The 20,855-nt window shown below is 49.3% G+C and overlaps 1 protein-coding gene across 12 annotated transcripts in view; it reads right to left on the bottom strand.

Annotated features, from left to right (window-relative positions):
* ARHGAP26 (Rho GTPase activating protein 26) overlaps positions 1–20,855 on the bottom strand; it is a 476,857-nt gene that overhangs the window by 405,758 nt on the left and 50,244 nt on the right. The window lies entirely within an intron of this gene.

The following is a 20,855-nucleotide window of genomic DNA, read 5'->3' as shown; positions in this document are numbered from 1 at the left end:
ATAAATGATCCTGCTCACAATTTTTTCTGTTGATCCAAATTTCCTCAGAGAAGCATATAACACACACAAGCCCAGTTTTAGAAACTGAATTATCACTTGTTAAATACAAGTATGCTTCTTCCCTGCCAAAAATGTGAGCCATTTATGAGTCGGAAGACATCCCCAGAATCCCAGGAACCTCTGCAAGGCCTAGGTCAAAAGATTTAAGTGCTGGTTTGAAACTTCCCTGTGTCACTGAGGAGAGACTGTCTAGCTCACTTAGGAAGGAAAAGGCCCTCAGAGCTTCTGCTCTCACGCGTGTGCCTCCCTCGGCAGGTCACACGACTAGCGGGCATCTGGTCCTGTCACACACATCCACGGAGACATTTGGTCCATACCAGAAGGTCCTTGAAATTTTGTCCTATCAAACACATCCATGAGTGGCATTCCCGCTGTGGCACAAGGGGATCGGCGGTGTCTCTGGAGCACTGGGACCAAGGTTCGATTCCCAGCCCGGCACAGTGGGTTAAGGATCCAGCATTGCCGCAGCTGTGGAGTAGGTCGCAACTGTGGCTGGGATCTGATTCCTGGCCTGGGAACTCCATACATCAGGGGGTGGCCGAAAAAGAAGAGAAAAAAAAATATATATATACATATATATGTGTGTGTGTGTGTGTATATTCTGTAAAATGGGCAGCAAATGTAATGTACACACTTTACAAAAAACTATGTGTATGTGTGTGTATATATACGTGTGTGTGTGTGTGTGTGTGTGTGTCCTTGCCAAATGGTCCCTGATACTCAGTCCTGCCAAAAACACCCATGTACAGAAAATGTCCCTGGGTTCACATACCCTATAACGTTTGTTTATACTTTCGATTTATAAGATTAATACTTTAAAAATACTACTGGGAGTTCCCCTCATGACACAGTGGAAACGAATCTGACTAGGAACCGTGAGGTTGCGGGTTCGATCCCTGGCCTCACTCAGTGGGTTAAGGATCCGGCGTTGCCGTGAGCTGTGGTATAGGTCGCAGATGCAGCTTGGATCTGGTGTTGCTGTGGCTCTGGTGTGGGCTGGCAGCTGTAGCTCTGATTAGACCCCTAGCCTGAACCTCCATATGCCACGGGTGTGGCCCTAAAAAGACAAAAAAATACTACCAGGTTTTACTGGTCCAATCATGATACTGAGACTGTATTGCCAACAATAACCCTTCTTGCCTCTGAAGTTTAACTGGTAATGACACATGGGGTTAGGGAGATGGGTCAGGATTTGAATTCTGCAAGAGAGGAGGATTGATATTAACTATGTATGCCCAGGAAAGTCCTACAGCTAGAGAAACGCACAGAGGACAAGCGGAGGGTGGAATCTCACGATGCGCGGTGCATTCACAGGCCACCGGACATTTGGCTGGATGTGGCTGGGTCATTCAATGCAGGCAGGGTTTGAAAGGAGGCGCCTGGTCAAGCTGTTCTCTAAAAGGGTGATGTAAACACTTTACAAGGCTTCTTCTTTCCATGGGCAGAGTGAGAACAGGCATGCTACATAGAGGTCTGGTGTAACAGTCCCCATGAGGGGGATACCAGGCATCGAATTGCCCCCCCCCATTCTGCTATCCCATTGCCCGGGGTGAACGGGCAAGGCTTCCCTTGAATCAGCGTCCTGGAGAGGCACAATCACGGCATCCACCAAAATGTCTGCCACTGTGGGTAGAGCTTTTAGTGGCTGTGACGCCCACACTTACCAGTCAATCGGTGGGACCACCACACCTTCAGCTAGTGCCTACCTCCTGGCCGATTCAGCCCGGCCAAATCAGGTGTCCAATCCATAGGACATTAGTAAGTTTCCCTTACCAGTGAACCAGTGACCACTGGCCAGATGGCTACAAAACAAACAAATAAGTAAATAAATAACCCCTCTTCTGTTGCTTGGCCATATGACATCGTTATTTGAAAATTCCACCAGAATATGGCAGAAAGAGCACACTTGGCAATAAAAAGATAATGCTGCATCATGATGCGTTTTGTTACCTCCATTTCCTTACGAGAGGGAGGAGTCAAAGGCACGGTGCTACGCAGACAGAATCTGTGACGCCCGACGTCAGGGTTGGAGCGCCTTACCCTCGGTCATGATGGGGCAGGAAAACAGCACAACGCTGGTGCTGAACGGAAGGAAGGGAAAGCCCCGAATAGATTAAAACGACACACAGCAAGAAGAACCACGTGCAACACCGTCTCGGGTACGCTGAAGAGCTCTTCACGATATTCGTGGTGATGCGCTCCTGTGAATGCGCTCCTGTGAATGAGTAGGATGTGCTCCTACTCATTCGAGAAGCAAATAAAGAGGATTCCAAGCAGACTTCAACCTCCAAACCCAACCTCATGACGTGGACTTCAAATTCCAGAGAAGCACAAAGTGACCGGATGCAGAAAACTATTTCTTACGCAGGACGCCTGTGCTCGAGATGGTGAGAGAATCCTTCTCGGGACAACGCACAATACTATTCCGTATTTAAGCGCCAGTCCTACCGCACTCAGGAGCAGTTCCCTCAAGGCAGCACCAACACAGTTCACTCGGTGATTTACCGAACACGGTGGAGTACTGAGTCATATGATGCCGCTCATAGCTCACGGCAACGCCGGATCCTTAACCCACTGAGTGAGGCTGGGGATCGAACCTGCAACCTGATGGCTCCTAGAGGGATTCGTTTCCTCTGAGCCATGACAGGAACTCCGCAAAAGAAAACTTAAGAGGGCCCCAGGGATTATGTTGAGAAAATATAGGTTCATGGAAGGAATGGCACAAGATGACCAGAAGCTCCAAGATTTCCACCAGCAACCTGGGGTGTTTACACACCAGGAATGAATGGCCATCACAGGATGCACACCACAGTGGAAGGCTGGCATAGGAAATGCCAAAAGCTGACGGCAGTACATCATCCTTCAATGTGCAGATTTACTGACATGTTAAAAGATAAACAGCAAAGCCATGAACAAGTTATTACCCAGGCTCTTGGTGGTCACAGTCAAACACAGCCACCAACGACACAATGAAGCCAATGAAATCAAATTCCTATTACTGAAACTGTTTACAGACGCAATGAATATAAAACCAATAATCAGGTCAATGGTGAGAACCTGAAAGTAACTGCTCAAGGACTTAGGGGTAATCTCAACAAATTTTACGATTGGGAAGAACAAAATAAGTGTGAAGGAGTTCCCTTTGCAACTCCGAAGAAACGAATCTGATTAGGAACCATGAGGCTACGGGTTCAATCCCTGGCCTCGCTCAGTGGGTTAAGGATCCGGCGTTGCCTTGAGCGTCGGTGTAGGTTGCAGATGTGGCTCGGATCCTGCATTGCTGTGGCTGTGGTGTAGGCCAGCAGCTACAGCTCCCTTTGACCCCTGGCCTGGGAATGTCCATATGCTGCAGGTGTGGCCCTAAAAAGCCAAAAAAAAAAAAGAGTCAGTGTGAAACCCAAAATTCATCATGAATTACAATAAAAATAACGTAAATAAAATCTAAGTTAAATGTTTGTACACTGAATGTATCATGGACCAAATGTCTCAGAGGACATTTTGAACAGAACCAAATGTGGTCCTTCTGACATGGACCAAATGTCCTGCAAGGGGGCAAAGACTCTGCAAGGCCACATCTTCCTCAGTTCTCTGTCCCCGAGCCCCAGTGCCCTAATGCCAAAACCAAGCAGAGTCCCTTGCTCACAGAGGAAGAGCTCAACAAGTAACCTGTGGTTGGACAGAACTCTGCAAAGCTCTTAACAAGCGTTAGGCCCTTTGACAAAGTCATTCCTCTTCAAGGAGCCTCTTCAAAGGAAATGATTTGAAATGGAGACAAACATTAACCTATGAAACAGTCCGTCAAGTTCTTTAAGACAGCAAAAAATTACAAATGGAAACATTCTCAACGTTTAGAGTTAGGAGATTAGATAAGGCAATTACATTATATCCATAAAGCAGAAAGAGGACACAGACATTTAAAATGACACAAAAAATGACATTAAAAGACAGAAAGGACGTCCTCTCTTTGTGAAAGGATTAGGAATGTCTTTCTTCCAACTTGTTCACAATTTCCGGTACTTCTTGAATGTTCTACAAGGTGCAGCTATTCTTCTTCACTTTTTACTTCCACCATCAAAAGCGGAAAAAGGGAAAACTTGAAGACAATGTGTTGAACTTGACAATGTCAACATTACAATCTTCTCTCTTTCAGGAGCCACTGATGCCTTTATCGTTACTTATATTCCTCGTCTGGGATCATCCCTTTGGCTGTTTGTGTGTCGTGAACATTTTACCAGACTCAACTCCCACTGAATCATAATAATCTCTTTATCTCTCTTCCTTTGCCTCCAGGCTCTGAGCTCCTCATTGCCTTTGTAAGCCCAATCCAGTGTCTTGCTCTTAATGGGCACTCAGCATATTGTGACTCAAAGCTGCTGGGTGTCAGGGTAATGACAAGAGGATTTACCTAAGATGCATGGCGGCAGGGCCATGATTTCCCACCTATCTCATGCCTGGCATACAAAAGACCTAACATTTGTTATTCGTTTTAGCTTGCGCTGCCCTAACAAAATACCACAGACTGGGTGGCTCGAACAACATATACTTATTTCTTACCGTTCTGGAGACGGAAAGTCTGAGATCAGGGTCCCGGCCTGGCTGGGCTCCAGGGAGGACTCCGTTCCTGCCTTGCAGGCGGCTACCTCCTTCCCGTGTATTCACAGGACTTTGTGTAGGCACACGCACACGGAGAGAGGGAGCGAGAAAGAGAGGGCGAATGTGCACAGCAAGTCTCTTCTTAAAAGGTCACTAATCCTATCTAATTAATCCCACCCTTATCACCTCATTTCACTTAATTACCTCCTTATAGGCCCTACCAAATAGCATCACATTTAGTGACAAAAGCTTTAGCATATAAATAGGGGGCAAGGGCCCAAAATTCAGTCTGTATCATTAAATGAAAACTGACAATATTTCACTACCAGTGGACCACTGAAGTGACACCAAAAAATAACTATTACTTGTGACCAGAACAATGATTGAAAAAAACTTCATCGCATATGTCAACTGGTAGGGTGCACCAAAAACAAGTAGAAGGTTTTCTGTATTTCTTTATACCTTCAAGCACAATAGGAAATCAAAGAATCTGAGGAAACACAAAAGGCCCAAGTAGCCAAAACCGTCTAGAGAAAGAAAAGCAGAGCTGGAGGAATCAGGCTCCCTGGCTTCAGACTATACTACAAAGCTAGTGTAACCAAAACAGTATGGTATGGCACAAAAACAGACATATAGATCAATGGAACGGGTGAGAGTGCAGAAATAAACCCATGCACTTATGGTCAATTTTCTATGACAAAGAAGGCAAGAATATAACCTAACGTCCATTAACAGATGACTGGATAAAGAAATTGTGATATATATCACATAAATGTAAATATATACACACACATATATACAAAATGGAATACCACTCAACCATAAAAAAAGAATGAAACTTTGCCATTTACAGCAATATGGATGAATCTGAGTATTATGCCAAATGAAATGTCAGGTAGAGAAAGATAAATACTGATTGATATCACTTATATGTGGAATCTAAAAAGTACAACAAACTAGTAAATATAAAGAGACGACACACATATAGAGAACTAGTGGTTATCAGTGGAGAAAGGGAAGCGGGTAGCAACAATAGAGGGGAGGGGGAATGGGAGATACCAGCTCCTGGGTATGAGACAGCTCAAGGATGTATTGTACAACACAGGAAATACGGCCAATATTTTGTGATAACTACGTGCAAAGTAACCTTTAAAGATTCTATTTAAAAACTATTTAATTAGGAGTTCCCATCGTGGCGCAGTGGTTAACGAATCCGACTAGGAACCATGAGGTTGCGGGTTCGATCCCTGCCCTTGCTCAGTGGGTTAACGATCTGGTGTTGCCGTGAGCTGTGGTGTAGGTCGCAGAGGTGGCTCGGATCCCGCGTTGCTGTGGCTCTGGCGTAGGCCGGTGGCTACAGGTCCGATTCAACCCCTAGCCTGGGAACCTCCATATGCTGCGGGAGCGGCCCAAGAAATAGCAACAATAACAACAACAACAACAACAACAACAACAAAAAGACAAAAAAGACAAAAAAAAAAAAAAAACTATTTAATTAAAAAAAAAGGAAAGACTCTGAGCATGGTTGTGATATGCCCAAACCTGTGCTTTAGGATGACTGAGCAGGGAAGTCTGGATCCAGATGTGAAACCCAGGGCGGAAGAATTGCCACTAGACGTCATTTCAACAGTCAGGTGAGTGCTGTGGGCACTGACAGCAGGAACACCTAGAGTGCTGGCAGCAGGGAGAGACAGGAAAGAGCAGAGGAAGGAGTATCACCTGGGTCAGATCCACGCGATCTGGATGAGAGACAAAGAGAAGGGAGGGAGGGGGTGAGGGGGGGGAGAGCTGACCACCAAAGACCCAGGGATGAGAGGAGGAAGACACCTTTGTAGAAAGAAGGGGAGGGAGGTTTGCATTTGAGGTATGTTGAATCTGAGCCGCATGCCGGCAGCTCTCCAGGTAGAGATGCTGACAGTCAGCTGGACGTGGATACACGGAACCCCAGGAGGGAAGTCAGGCCAGAGGGAGAGAGCTGAGCATCACCGAAGAAGCAACGAAGATAGCCAAGGAAACGTAAGTCAACAGAGCACAGAAACTCAGAGACCGTCTTCTCCTGGACACAGAGAAAGACGCCAAAGGACCAAGGAAGGGGGAGGAAGAGGAGTTCCTGCGGTGCCGTAAGGGATCAGCAGCATCCTGGGAGCGCTGGATGCAGGTGAGACCCCCAGCCCGGCAACGTGGGTTAAGGATCCAGCATTGCCACAGCTGCAGCCTAGGTCATGACTGCAGCCGGGATCCGATCCCTGGCCCAGGAGCTCCACATGCCACAGGGCGACCAAAAAAAGAAAGAAAGGGAAGGAGGAAAGGCCAGAGGGACAGGAGGAGAAGCAGGGTGATGCAGTAGCATGAATGGAACAGGTGGATCTGGCTCCTGCGTGGTCAGTGGGACCCTTGAACAAGCTGCTTTACCAAGGTAGGGAGAGCAGAGCAGGGAGCCCCAGAAAGCAAGAGAGAGAGACACCCACAGGCTGTGCACCTGTGTGTGTCAGGCATCACAACCGGGATTTTGAGAGGATTATCATCTTGAATTCTCACCAACACCCCTCAAAAGAGGGTGCTATTCTAATTTGTATTCAGAACATTCTGTGTAAAACTAAATAATGAAAGGAGCAGATCTACAAGGTCACATTTGCCTGTCTGAAAAAACAAACCTCTCAAACATATTTTGATGTAGCTATGGAGATCTGAGAGCAGGCCTGTACATGGAAAAGAGATATCAAGGAAAACGATACAAACTGAGAGGGGCGGCGTACGCAGTGGTCTGGCTGGTTGACCAATCACAGGGCTTAGAATGTCAGTAATGGCAAATGGATTTAACTCCCGGTGGCTCAGAGGCTTCCGTGCGTGTGTGTGTGTGTGTGTGTGTGTGTGTGTGTGTTTGTGTGTGTGGTCTGTTGCTGGCTCCCACAGAAACTGCTTCGGAGAAAAAGACAAAACCTATGCTGATCTGGTCAGTTAGCCCCTGGTGCCAACGTGTACTATTCATAACAATTTTTGAAGGATGATTGCTTTCATCCACCTGCACGGCTCTATGAATCAAACAACCTGAGTTCAGCAGGCCATTACCTGAAACAAAGCAATGTGAGGACTCACAGGTCATCAGTTATGAAAAATAAAAAGAGTAGAAAATTGTAAACAATAATATGCTCTCAGAAATATCTCAAACTTGTGGAAATTTAATACAAATGGGAAAGTCTGAGGCTTGGGGACTGCTTCGATTCCTCTTCCTACCCTATCTCGTTGTCCCCACAAAACAATTGTTCAGCATCTCCAGAGTCCTCCTCAACTGGGTTAATTAAAAGCCACAAAAATCGCCTTGTTTTCTCAGCCAGATACCTCAACCATACTTGTAATGAGCTGACTGATTAGAACCAACCCACACCCCCATCCCAGGGCTTGCAAGAAACCCTAATAAGAGCAGCTTCTTTGGATTGAGAAACCCATACATCTGTGGAAGCTGTCTGACATTTATTGAACATGAATAATATCCCCATGCGCTGAGTTTCTTGAGGCCCGGCCAGCTCTCTAGGGAAATGACTTAACTCCCACAGACAGGCTCAAAAAGGTTCGCTCTGCGCCAATATACCCTCATACTAATTATTCTCATCAGGCCAAAAGCATCCATGATGTATCCCTCGCCCAGGTAACAGGGATAGGAAGGCCCTGAGCTTGAATCTGCTGCTGCCACGTCCCAGCTGAAACAGCGGCTCATGATCTGCATCCGCTCCATCCCCTGCATGAGGAGCACATCCAGCCATGACCTGAAAATGCTAACAGGGCAGAGAGCGGTGGAGAGAGCCAGACGCATGGGGCACCCACTTTGGATCTGCCCTTTCCTGCTGGGCTGCGTGACACGGAGGAAGCTCATCATTCGTTCCTTCAGGGTTCACACTCTTCTCCAGTCACCACATCTGATTTGAGCCACTTAGCCCTGAAGTTCTGCTTCTTGAATCCAGAAATCCCAACCACATCACATCATTCTCTCCTACAACAAAGATCGAAAATGCCCTCTGCTCTGCAGATGTGTCACTTCTTGACGTTATTCAGGGTGGAACAGTCATCTCCAGAACCATTCTCTCTTGCCGATTTGGGTGGAAGGGGTGGCGTCACTCTTTTATAATCTACTCGGGAAAAATCCCACTGCGAGCCCAAGTTCCTTCCTGCTAACAAAGGTTTCAGCGGAGCCTGATGTGATCCATACACAGGGTGACCGTATCCAAAGTGGGGCAGTTTTGAGAAAAGCGGCACTATATAATAAGCATTCTGAGACAGCAGGTGTGACGCAGGACACACAGTGCATCCTGGCTGGGTCCTTTGCAGGGAAGAAGATGGTACCCAGCCTTCTTTCTCCCTTCCACCAAGCATCAGTCAAGGAAACCCAGGGGTCGGAAGTTACAGTAAAACAGCCACCTCAAAGCCTCCTCTCCTCCTCTTCAGGACCAGCCTTTCCCCGACTCAACAAAAGCACACGCCTAACCAGCACTCACTAACCTACATAATTAAACCGAGCCTCTGGCTTGAACACAGTGGCCGATTCCAGGAACAGCAATAGTGAGGACCACGAGCACAGAAGCACGGAGGTCAGGAAACCAGAAATGCAGGCAGACTAGCTGGTCTGGGCTGCGGACAAGGTCAGACCAGTGGAGGAACGAGAGGCACCTGCTGTTTGTCACAATCACCTAGCACAACAGGCCAACGCTCGGTAGGGGAGGCAAAGACCAGATTTGGGCAACTCCACACAACAGCCATGGGGCAGCTGGCCCTGAGAGTGCTGGGGGGGCTGCCAGCCCCACAAGTACAGAGACGATCCCCTCACGACAAGTGCATGTCAAAGAAGACCACCGCCAGCCTCACGGAGCTGTCAATCAACAGTCCCCTGCACAGCAGGGCAAAACCCTTCTTCTCAGATCCAGTATTTTAGTTACAAATGGTTATCAGGAAGAGGAAAGTGAATGCACGTGTAAAGTCTTGGGGGAAAGAGGACGATGTATTTTTTTAGTTTCATTTTCCCAACCATTTTAGAATTGGCCAGGAAGGACCCTGGTTTATACGCTGGGCTTAAAAGAAACAAAAAGAGAATAAAATAATCTTAACACAGAATGGCCTGTTTTAATAATGCATATTCTATAAGCCCCAGATGAGTCTGTGACGAGACAAGTAGGTAAGAGTGGTAAAGCACGAGCGCAGGACCAATCGGAAGGGCTGTCAAATTTTCTTCCAGAAGGAAGGACAGAGGCATTTGAAAGGCAAACACTTTTCACTCTTAACAGATCCTTGCCTCCTGAGTGTTGCCCGCATTCCTACAACCTGCCAGAGGGTCGGGGGTTCCGGGCTGAGGACTGGACACGGAGACAATTCCTACCTACCCGCGAAGGAAATTCCCAAAGCAAAGCATCTATTTCCCCCGGGGAGGGGGTACAAGTGTTCCCAGAAAAACCATCTACTGGTCTTCCTTCAATCCTGGGTAGTGACAAAAGCCCAAAGAACCAAGACCAGGAAGAGTGATTGTGAAAGGAACCACAGTGCTGGGAAAGAGGCATAAACTACAACCCTGAAGGAACAAAAGGAGGATCCAACTTCCTGGATGCCTGGGGGGCGGGCACCGCTGGCAGCACCCAACATCCAGGGAGCACTTACCTGTGCCAGGCACTGAGTGAAGCACTGCATGGACCCACTAAGCTCATCCCCTCAACAATCCTGACAGCTGGGTCTATTACCGTCCTATATTGCAGGTGGGCAAGCAGAAGCAGCTTCTAGATTTGGGTCAGCAGAGTTAGGAATGGGCCCCCACATTAACTCAAGGCCCCCCACTGCTGTCGAGATCTACGGAAGATACAGACTGTAGCTCCGATTACTGGTCGTGCAGTTGGGGAGGCAAAGCGCGAACTCCAGATCTTCCTGACCCTAACGCCCAGGCTTTTTCTTTTTCTTTTGAGGGCCATACCTGCCGCATATGGAAGTTCCCAGACTCGGGGTCGACCTGGAGCTGCAGCTGCCGGCCTGCACCACAGCCACAGCAACCCAGGACCTGAGCTGCATCTGCGATCTACACCCCAGCCTGAGGCAATGCCACATCCTTCACCCACTGAGCGAGGCCAGGGATCGAACCACATCCTCTTAGAGGCTATGTCTGGTTCTTAAGCCGCTGAGCCACAACAGGCACTCCTGGAGCCCATGCTCTTAAACCACACTCTACACAGTAACCTGAGTGCCACCACTGGTCACGCTGCCCCCATCTCCACCAATACGACGAAGTCTACAATCACCATCATGATCCTTTACGGGGGCTTCTCGTGCCAAGATACGACAACGCTGGCTGACAGATGTTACGGTGACTCAGATCCCAAACACGCGGAGGAGCCGGGATTTGAGCCAGGTCCCGTGGAGGCCAAAGCCTGCGCTCTCGATCCCTCCCACAGAGGCCACAGGTAGCAAGATCACGACCACAGGCCAGGGGACCGGAATACAAATAACCACAGAGGCCACCTCCAGAGGCGGCTGTCACAAAGTCAGCGGCTCTTACTCTGCAAGTCTCGCCCGGCAACTTCCTGCTTTTTGTTTCACACACACCCAGAAGCAAAAACCCAGAAGCTCATTTTGCTCACTCACAGCAGGTTAGAAACAACCATCCCCAAACGAAGTGAGAGGCCGTTAGGGACACTCTCCGTGACTGCAGGTGAGGTGACAAATGACACAGAGAGAGGAAGACAATGAAAAACTGAAAATGCAGACGCAAAATTATATGGTACATGAATGAAACACATAATAACAGGTCTGAGTCATCGAGAGAAAAATTGGCCTCTGCCTGAGCATCCTCTGTGTTTTAAAAGCACAAAAATGCCTAACATTTAAGCCAGGTTTTGATTATTGAAATTTTTTTTCAAGTCTTGACAGTAATAATAAGAGACAGCGGGGCTTAGTGGAAGACGGCACAGATGACATGGGACCGCCCTGGGCTTCAGTGTTGGCGCTACGGAATGCCCAGCTCTGTGACCAGGGGCCTCAGCAAGGGGCGGGCCACTGGGTCCCTTCCACCACGAGCCCTCCGTGAGAAAGAACAGGTGCGGTGACAAGTCATGGGCCTTGGGGCCAGGCAATCCTGGGGTGAATTCCAACAACCCCAGCAGAAACTCGTGGGTGGTCAGCTCACGATAATCATCTTCATAGCCAACACAGAGCAGAAATCCAATAAATGATTATTTAATGACTGAATGAAACCATGCAACCCTCTGTTTTCCCGCGCTGCGAAGTGGGTATGGCACCTCCTACATTATGGAATCCTGAGGACGGAACAAGCCAACTCTGTAAAAGCACCTCATCTCATCCCAGGCTTGGGTACGAGCCTTACTGTATCGTGACACCTGTACCTTTCCTCTTCACTTACCTGGGAATCTGACCTACAACGCAGCCCCTGTTACCCCACCTGAACGGACAGAGGAAGCCCCAGCTCTTCGGCTCATCAAACACATCAACTGCAATGGGAGCAGGTATCTATGCCCTTGTTATCTTTAGATTATATCTAAAAATCATCCACAGATTCAGAACTGTCTCACTGGTGATCAACGCCCTTGTAAGCTAGAAGATGTTCTGAAATTTACAAATGAAGTCCTGGGGCACAGCTATAAGATTCCCGGGGTTAACTAGTTAAGTCGATGACAAAACCCAGGTCCTTGGCCTCTGCTTCCTCCTCCTTCTGCTCAGCGCCTGGAAGCCGAATCCCCATGGGCATCCTGCACCGAATTTCAAAATCCCAGGCTGGACAGACTGCAGCAGGAAAAGCAACACTGTCACAAGCAGGTTTTTCAAACTGGGTTCTGAGCACTAACTCCACCAAGGATACCTAGAAGGGATACTTTCTGGCCCAAGAAAAGTTTCCTCCCCTCGGATCTAGAATCTCGGCCAGACAGAAAGACCTTCTTGGAATACTGGCTCCTAAGTACTTCTTGCTTTATCCTCCAGCTAGTGTTGCCAATTTCATTTTCTTTAAAAAAAAAAGAAAGAAAGAAAGAAAATGTCCTGAATGTCCCAGAAGGAATTTATCATCCCTCTAAAGAATTACAATAGAAAAATAAGAACGCTTTGAACTTCTGCTGGCCTGTGGGCAGGGCAGAGATTAAATCAAAGGGGCCGACGCTGCTCCAGGCTGTGATGCCCGGCCAGCCTCTAGGAAGGGGCTGTTGACCTGGGGCCCCCCCCAGGCTGGGCTATGCGGAGGGACCCCACTCCCTCTCCGTCCCTGAATGGCCATCCTCCTCCACCGCCCCCCTGCAGGAGGAGGGACAAAAAGTGAGATCGCCAGGCCCCTGGCAGTGGATGGAAGACAGCCATCAACCATTCTCTTCCTCCGCAACGACTCCTCCTGGCTTAGTAATGACGCTGATAACAGATGCCAAGAGAACTAACGGCGTTACCATTACTAATACAGGGGCCTGGGTGTGAGGCATTGTCACAAGCGCTTTCAACAGATCAGCTGCTTTCAATTCTCCCAGCTCTCCTATCGAGGAGGCCATGCGATTCTCCCCAAGACCACACAGCTAGGGAACGAAGCTCTGCTCGTCGCGGCCCCCTTGCTTAGCGGAGGCCACTGCCCAAGCCTGAGGGAGGAGGAAGCCTTGGGTTCTTGTGGGAGGGAAGGCAGAATGCACGTCTTGCATACAGGAAGCGACTAAATAGAAAGAAATAAAATGAACAGGTGGCCTGTGCTCACACTAGGAATCCCAGTAGAACGAACCTGGAGTAGCAGAGGGCAAAAGACCCTCGGTAACTAGTCAACATATGCCAGATTCTCCCCTAACTCCTAAAAACGACTTCCTGCCCGTTCTGCTGAAAGCCTAGCCCTCACTGTGGCACTCTCGATGCCCTGTCCCATCAGGAAGGCCTCCTGTGAAATCCTTATCTAGTCAACACTTTGTTCTTAGATCTCTTCTTTCTCGTATGCTCTGAAGTTCCACAGACACACAGCTGGTGGGACCACGTTCTGGGGCCATCTCGACAGTTCAGCACGGTGGCAGCTGGCAGTCTCACCTCCCACCTCTGCTGGCTGTGTAATCAGCCTGCTTTTAATCCTGCCAAGCCCCATGCTGCCTGGTACCAGAGGCCAGAAGCTGCACACGGGTAATAATTTAACAAATCACCTGTCTGGCTCTCTTGCCAGGACACCCACCCTGGAGCTTATACAGCTGCTGATGCCAGGGCTGCAGCCCTGCGGGACGTCAGGTAAACGGCGGGTACCAGGGCCTCAGGGCCCAGCACTTTCCAGCTCAGCCCTGCCAAAGAAAATCCAGCTGAGGTGTTTGATTAAGAGCTGACCCTCCAGGATTTTTCTTTTTTCTTTTTTTTTTTTTTTAACTTTTTAGGGCCGCACGTGCAGCATATGGAGGTTCCCAGGCTAGGAGTCGAGTTGGAGCCACAGCTCCTGGCCTACACCACAGCCACAGCAACATCAGATCCAAGCCAAGTCTGTGATCTACACCACAGCTCATGGCAACGCCGGATCCTTAACCCACTGAGCGAGGCCAGGGATCGAACCCGCAACCTCATGGTTCCTGGTCGGATGCATTAACCACTGCACCACAACGGGAACTCCCAGAGATTTTTAAATACTCCTATTTTGCCAAACGCAGGACTAACAGACAGACAGAGGTCTGCTCAAGAAGCAACAACACAGACTCGCAGGAACCTGCGAGGCAGTAACATCCTAGGACTCACCTGTAAGACACACAGAGCACACTGCAGCAACGCACCAAAAACACGTTGAAGCCTATGCAGAGTTCCACAACCATACACCAAAAAAACATGATGTGAAACCAATTGTGGAGCTTGCTCTAAAACGTCTGAGTCATCCCCAGCCCAGGACCACAGGACAACAAGCAAACTGGTCTGCATATTATTTCCAATACCCGCTCACTGTTTTTGCTGTTAAGTGTAAACCGCTAAACGAAAAGGTCTTTTCAGGGTGACAAATGAGATGCCCCCTCTCAGTTCTGCCATGACGGTCTTACAAGAGAACAAACCGTTGTGCCCACTGCAGTGCCAGGCTTAAGGTAACCTCAGGAGAGACTGCCTTTAAATAACCATCAGCGAGCTACATGCTGTCGCAAGCCTTACTGCTGTCAAATACTTGTCAACACACACACGAAGACAGTCACAGGAGAGACAGCAGAGCACAGAGCTTTAGGTTTGTCTTAAAAAAAAATGTTCTAAACCAGACTCTCGGGCCTAGGTCCTGAGAAGGGAAATGGGCTTTAAAAAAAAAAAAAAAAAAAAAAAAAAAAGACCCAAATACGTGCTTATGACCGGGGCTTTGAGACTGTTTTGCCACTAATTCTAGAAAACGGCAGGGTGACACGGTTTATTCCAGAAACAAAGAGAGTAGTGTCTAAGGTCACAGAGGCCCTCCAACCAGGCTTCAGGGTGGACACAGGGAGAACCGGGGCCACACTCACCACGCTGTGGCTCTACCTCTGCAGGGCGGAAGGGGACGTCCCCATACACCCAGGCTGCCAGCATTCTCTGTCTGCATCTGTTTACCATTTTAAAGGAGTCAGCAGATGCCAGGGCCCCATGTAGCTACTGGAACAGAGTGAAAAGCTCTCGTATTTATTAGCACAAGCTTCAAAGTCAGATGGCCCAGGTCTAATCCCTGCTCCGCGTTCACCAGCTACAGGATGCTAGGCAAGTGCCTTTCCAGTTTTTCCCAGCTGTGAAATGGGCACAGTGAGACCACCTGCCTGGTAAGGGTGTTGAGAGAATTAAATAGCAGAACCCTATCGAAAGCGCTGCGCCCAGGGCTTGTCTCAGAGAGAACACTCCATACACGACCGCTGCCTTTCAACAAACAGGGGCTCACCTGTAAATCAGAGCAGCGAAGGTGTCCCTCTCCTCAGTCAGTCAGCAAATATTTACTGACTGCTCCTGCAAGTGTCAGGCACGGGCTAGAGGTGAGAGATGTGGCCGGGACTAGTGTGGGGCTCCAACAGCAACAACTTCGGTCTGCTGGGGGGCGGTGTGCACGTAACCAGATTTAAACACACACACACACCCCCCAAAACAGTACAAATGCCTGTTCATAATTGAGAATGAAGTTTACTTGCGACATGGCTTAAAATATATATATATATATACATGTCAGGTACTATATGATACTTGTTCCTTGCAAAGGAATCATATTAAGATGCCACCAGAGGCTGCTTTTGCCAACACCCACAGGGAGTTAATGTTCGACAGCGGGGCTCAAGTTCAACACGAACTGGCGGAATCGCCAGATCAATAGACACCCAGATCTCCTTCAGAGAGGAACAGAGTCCAGTGTGTTATGTCACCAGAAAACATACAATCACAAGACTAAAGAGGCATGGACATCCAGCTGGCTGCGTTTATTAACTGTGAGAATGAGTCATCAGGCAACTCTCCAGGCAAATGTAAGGCTAAACTGGCTTATTGTTGACAACTCATCAAAAAGTTAGAGCGACAGGAAGCTGAAGAGCGAGCCAACTCTAGGCTAAAGGTAAGAAGGGGAAGAGTACAGACACACAAAGGCCTCACCAAGAGACCCAGGGTCAGCAAAGACCTCCCCGAGAGACCCATGGTCAGCTGAGAAGGCGCGGCAATCACTTCTTGAAAACACAAGATGATACTGTTAGAAGCAATTCCTTACGGGGGATGGAGTTTGCTTAGCACATCAATAGTTTATCACCTCCAATTTAGTCGCTGCAAAAGGTTAGGTCAGATGCCACTTTATGGCCAACATAAAAGCTCACGTAAATTAACCAATGCAGGTCAAAAATCCCTTTATCGAGAGCTAACTCAGTTTATAATCAGCTCAAGTACCAATAAGCAAAGGTCAAAGATGAGAAATAGTACACATAAATGAAGCCCATTCCCTAAGAAAGATTTTAAGGAAATAAGACTTTTTAACAAACATTCCTAGCACAGCGTTGGCACAGGAAGCTGACTCACCAGATGGAGAGGGTTGCCCAGACCAGAGCTTCTCAAATTTTAATGTTCATAGAAATCACTGGGGCATCGTGTTAAAACTGCCAGTTCCGATTTGGGAGGTACCAGGGAGGGCCCAAGATTCTGCATTCCTGACAAATTCCCAGGTGATGCAGATGCCACTGACCAGCAAACAGTAGTTGGAGGCAAGGGCCGGGACCAGCCAGCCACAGCCCAGCAACACACATCCCTGATGCAGTGAGGCGTCTGTCTGCTGGGGGTTACAGATGGCTCAGAGAGCTCAGTGGAAGCCACGGACGCCACCACCTAGAAAAATGCAGGTTGCAGGCATGGGCACATGCACGCCAACTTTCAAAATTCTGCCACGGCCATTGAAGGAGGCTCGCCACCTCTGTGAGATGGTCCACAGAGCCCAAGGTAGGAGCCTCCGCCCTAGGAGCCTGCTGGAGACTGCCGCCAGCACCAAAGGAACCAGGGGCAGGGCAGAGGGACACGTCCCTGGACCACTCTGACCCACGAGTGAGCGACACATGCTCTCTTCCCTGGGTCCCCGGCAACACAGGGAAGATGCTTTAGAGGCAACAGATGATACATGGGAATTAAGGAAAGCATATCAGGAAAGCCCATAATCTGTCTCCAAGATGCAAGAGACTCTTCTTCAGAAGCCTTCCTTTCTGGCATTCTGTCCGTCCTGAGCAGAGCAGAGGCTGCCTGAATCCCACTGTGGAAAGTAACATAATGTCTTTTGTATCAAAGGAAATCTTGGCGACTCCATTTTGCTCGGTTTCGGCGGAAATGCCCCGGCGACCCCCTTCCTGTTTCCCTCTTTTCCCAGCAACAAATTGTTTCAATGAGCCACCCGGGAAGAGTGTGCGCCCTGACCCGACCCATGGGAAGGGGAAGGCACATCACCTGCGTTAGGGACCAATAGGGGAGGGTCCTTTGTTGGGCGCACATGCTTTTTGGAGGACCCGCGCCCTTCTGCAGGAGGAAAGAGCCTTGTCGAGACGTCTCCTTGTCCACGTGTCTCACTTTCCAACACTGGCGACCTGAGCCAGAGTTATCTTAATTTCCAACACCACCAGTGCGTGCCACGGCCTCCCTAGGTGACTTGATTTCTAATCTAGACCCAGCAGCAGAAGGCGCTCCTCCCTTCTTGCTCTTTTTTTTTTTTTTTTTTTTTTTTTTGGTATTTTTGGGGCCAAACCCACGGCATACAGAGGTTCCCAGGTTAGGGGTCAAATCAGAGCTGCCGGCCTCCACCACAGCCACAGCAATGCCAGATCCGAGCCACGTCTGCAACCTACACCACAGCTCACAGCAACACCGGTTCCTTAACCCACTGAGCGAGGTCAGGGAGTGAACCTGCATCCTCACGGATACTAGTCAGGTTCGTTAACCACTGAGCCACGATGGGAACTCCTCCCTCCTTGCTCTTGAAGTGTCCCTGTCCTCTCCTGTAAAATGCAATAGGAGAGATGCCACTTCGTAGGGCCCTAGGGAAGAATAAGAAAGTGTACACAAGGGAGGAGTTCCTGTCGTGGCGCAGTGGTTAACAAATCCAACTAGGAACCATGAAGTTGCGGGTTCGATCCCTGGCCTTGCTCAGTGGGTCAGGGATCTGGCATTGCCGTGAGCTGTGGTGTAGCCCGCAGATGCAGCTCAGATCCCAAGCTGCTGTGGCGGAGGCTGGTGGCTGTAGCTCCAATTCAACCCCTAGCCTGGGGAACTTCCATATGCCGCAGGGGCGGCCCTAAAAAGCAAATAAAAAAAGACAAGAACGTGCACACAAGATGCGGCTGGCACACTCCAATTGCTTCAAAATGTTTCCTGATTATTAGGTTTTGATTATTACGGCCTTTTTGAACACGCGGAGATGATGATCCAGCCCCAAGAAAAGATTCTGCCTTTTCTAAGTGGAAGCACTCACTGCTACGCTGCATCTCAGGGGGCAAAGCCTCCCCCCGCCATCCTGCTGCGGCACAGACACGCGTGACCCACACAGGCCTGCCCGCTGCCACCCACACACCCTAAGGCTGTCTTTTCTGCTTCTTGGTTTAATTGTGGCTGTCTTTTCACAACCAACATGGCCAGGCATGCGTCTCTCCACCACTGGATTTGAGATCACATCCAAAGCCTTCAGCACCATCATTCGGTGTGAGCCTTCATTCCTGCGAGTATCTTAACTAACAAGGCCAAACCCAAACACCAAAGGGCTGATGGGAGAAAAAAGCGCCACAATGCTGAGAAACCCTTAAAATTTTGTGACGTTCATTCATTCAGTAACCTTTTGTCCTTTTGACCTCAGAAACTCAAGACAACTTTACCGGTTTGCACAATCCTAAGAACAATGGGGTGGCTGAGAACTGGGTACACTTAACTTTGGGGCTTCCTGGAGCTCGTCACGCTCCAGGGCTCCTCACTGCAAGGTCCAAGAAGCACCTGCATGGTCGCCTAAGTGCTTATGAAAATTCACATTCCTGGGTTCCGTTTCAATGGCTACATCAATGTTTCTGGGGAAGGAAAGTGCCATTTTTAATATATTGCTTCCAGAAAGTTCCAACACACACTCAACTTTTAAACCAAGCTAAGACCTACCCCCAGGAAAAAAAAAAGCAGACAAGTACATACACCTAAAATCTTGCCTACAAGTTCAACAGATTCCCAGACCTCCTGAAGTCTTCCCTTGGGCTCACGGGGAAAAACCCCTGGTCGATGCATCACCAGTCACTGTTCCCCAACTCCAGTTACACAATTTAAAATTTGTAAATAAAGTCATTTCTTCTTCATGTGTGATAGCTGTGAAACTGTGGGTTGGATCCTTAGCTCTAAGTTTTCCAAAGAAAATATGTGATGGTCAATAGAAAAAAAAGTATGACTGTATATCCTAAAGCCTCTCCCCCGGTGGCCTTAATGACACAAGTACCAGCCCTCTTCAGGAATCACTGGTTCCTGTCATCCAGAGATCTGGACCCACTGGGGGATTTTATGAGGCTCACGGCCTATGACGTGAGGGGCTGTCTACTCCGGCAAACCCTACATGACCTCTGGCCGCAGTGTGCACAGGCCAGGCAGAGCCAGCTACAGAAGGAAGACAGAGGGCTTTCCTTCCTGCCAGGAGACCAGGAGCTATGACACGCCTGGAGGGAACTGCCCTGTCCGGTACCCTTGGGGTGACCTGCCCGCTCTCATCAAGGATGTGAGACAAGCCCACTGCTGCCTCCTCACTGCAGGGACAGAGGGGGCATCTGAGCCAGCAGGGCCAAGCTGCTTCTCTAGAGGATGCGTAGGGCACAGATCAGCCTGTGCCTTGGGCCGAACAATCAAACCGAGGAGCGTTTCGGAACCGGGCTGGGGCGGCCTCCGTGTGTGCACAGAGCGGAGAAAGCAGATCTGTGGGGGCGACTGAGAGGAGACCCCAGCAGCCTCGGAGAGAAAGGACACGCAGCCCCAACCCGGCTCCGGAGCTCCCAATTCCTGGCTCCCCGCCAGCAACGCTTCCTGCCCTCAGGGTCCATGGGACGTCCTGCCATCTCAGCAATCAACTTGCCCCTTGGCTTCAGCTCGTGTGGGCAGGCAGCTGCTCCTCTAAAGCAAATCGCCACTAAACTAAGACTCCTTGGGCTACACAGCCCTGGCTCTGATGACCAGATGGCGGTGAAGGGGGCCAGGGGCCAAGAGCCAGGGCAGGTGCCCTTCCAGTCACACCCGGGGAGAGGGCAGGGCTGGAACCTTATCACAGGGCCACAGAAGGGGAATTCTGGCGGGGTCCCCTCATCATTCCAGGGGAGAGGGACACAAGGAGGAGGTGACACAAGGGTGCATGGAGCTCCTCCCCTGCCGATGGTGACAAAGAATAAGAATGATGACAAACACTGCTGATATTGACCAAGTGTTGGCATATGAGCTGGGCTCTTTACAGCTATGATCTCATGTAGTCCTCCTGAGAGCCCAAGAAAGGTGATAACGTTATTCTTCCAACTTTACACACGAGGCAACCGAGACTCAGAAGAATTAAGTGCTTGCCAAGATGATAAAGCTAAAACAGAGAGGATCCAAACTCCAGAGTCTCCCACCAACAGGCCACGCCGCTTCATGAAACGCTACTAAAGGACAGACCCCAGGGAGAGCTGGTGTCTGAGTGGCAGCAGAGGCTGCAGCCACCAAGGATCCTCCCCCCAGCAGCCCGGCCTCCCGTGCCAGTCGCTGACCCCAGCCGGCAATGCCACACCTGTGGGCGCAGC

The sequence above is a fragment of the Sus scrofa genome, chromosome 2 (genome assembly GCF_000003025.6).
Source record: "Sus scrofa isolate TJ Tabasco breed Duroc chromosome 2, Sscrofa11.1, whole genome shotgun sequence".
NCBI lineage: Eukaryota > Metazoa > Chordata > Mammalia > Artiodactyla > Suidae > Sus > Sus scrofa.
This window is presented reverse-complemented; position numbering and strand designations above follow the sequence as displayed.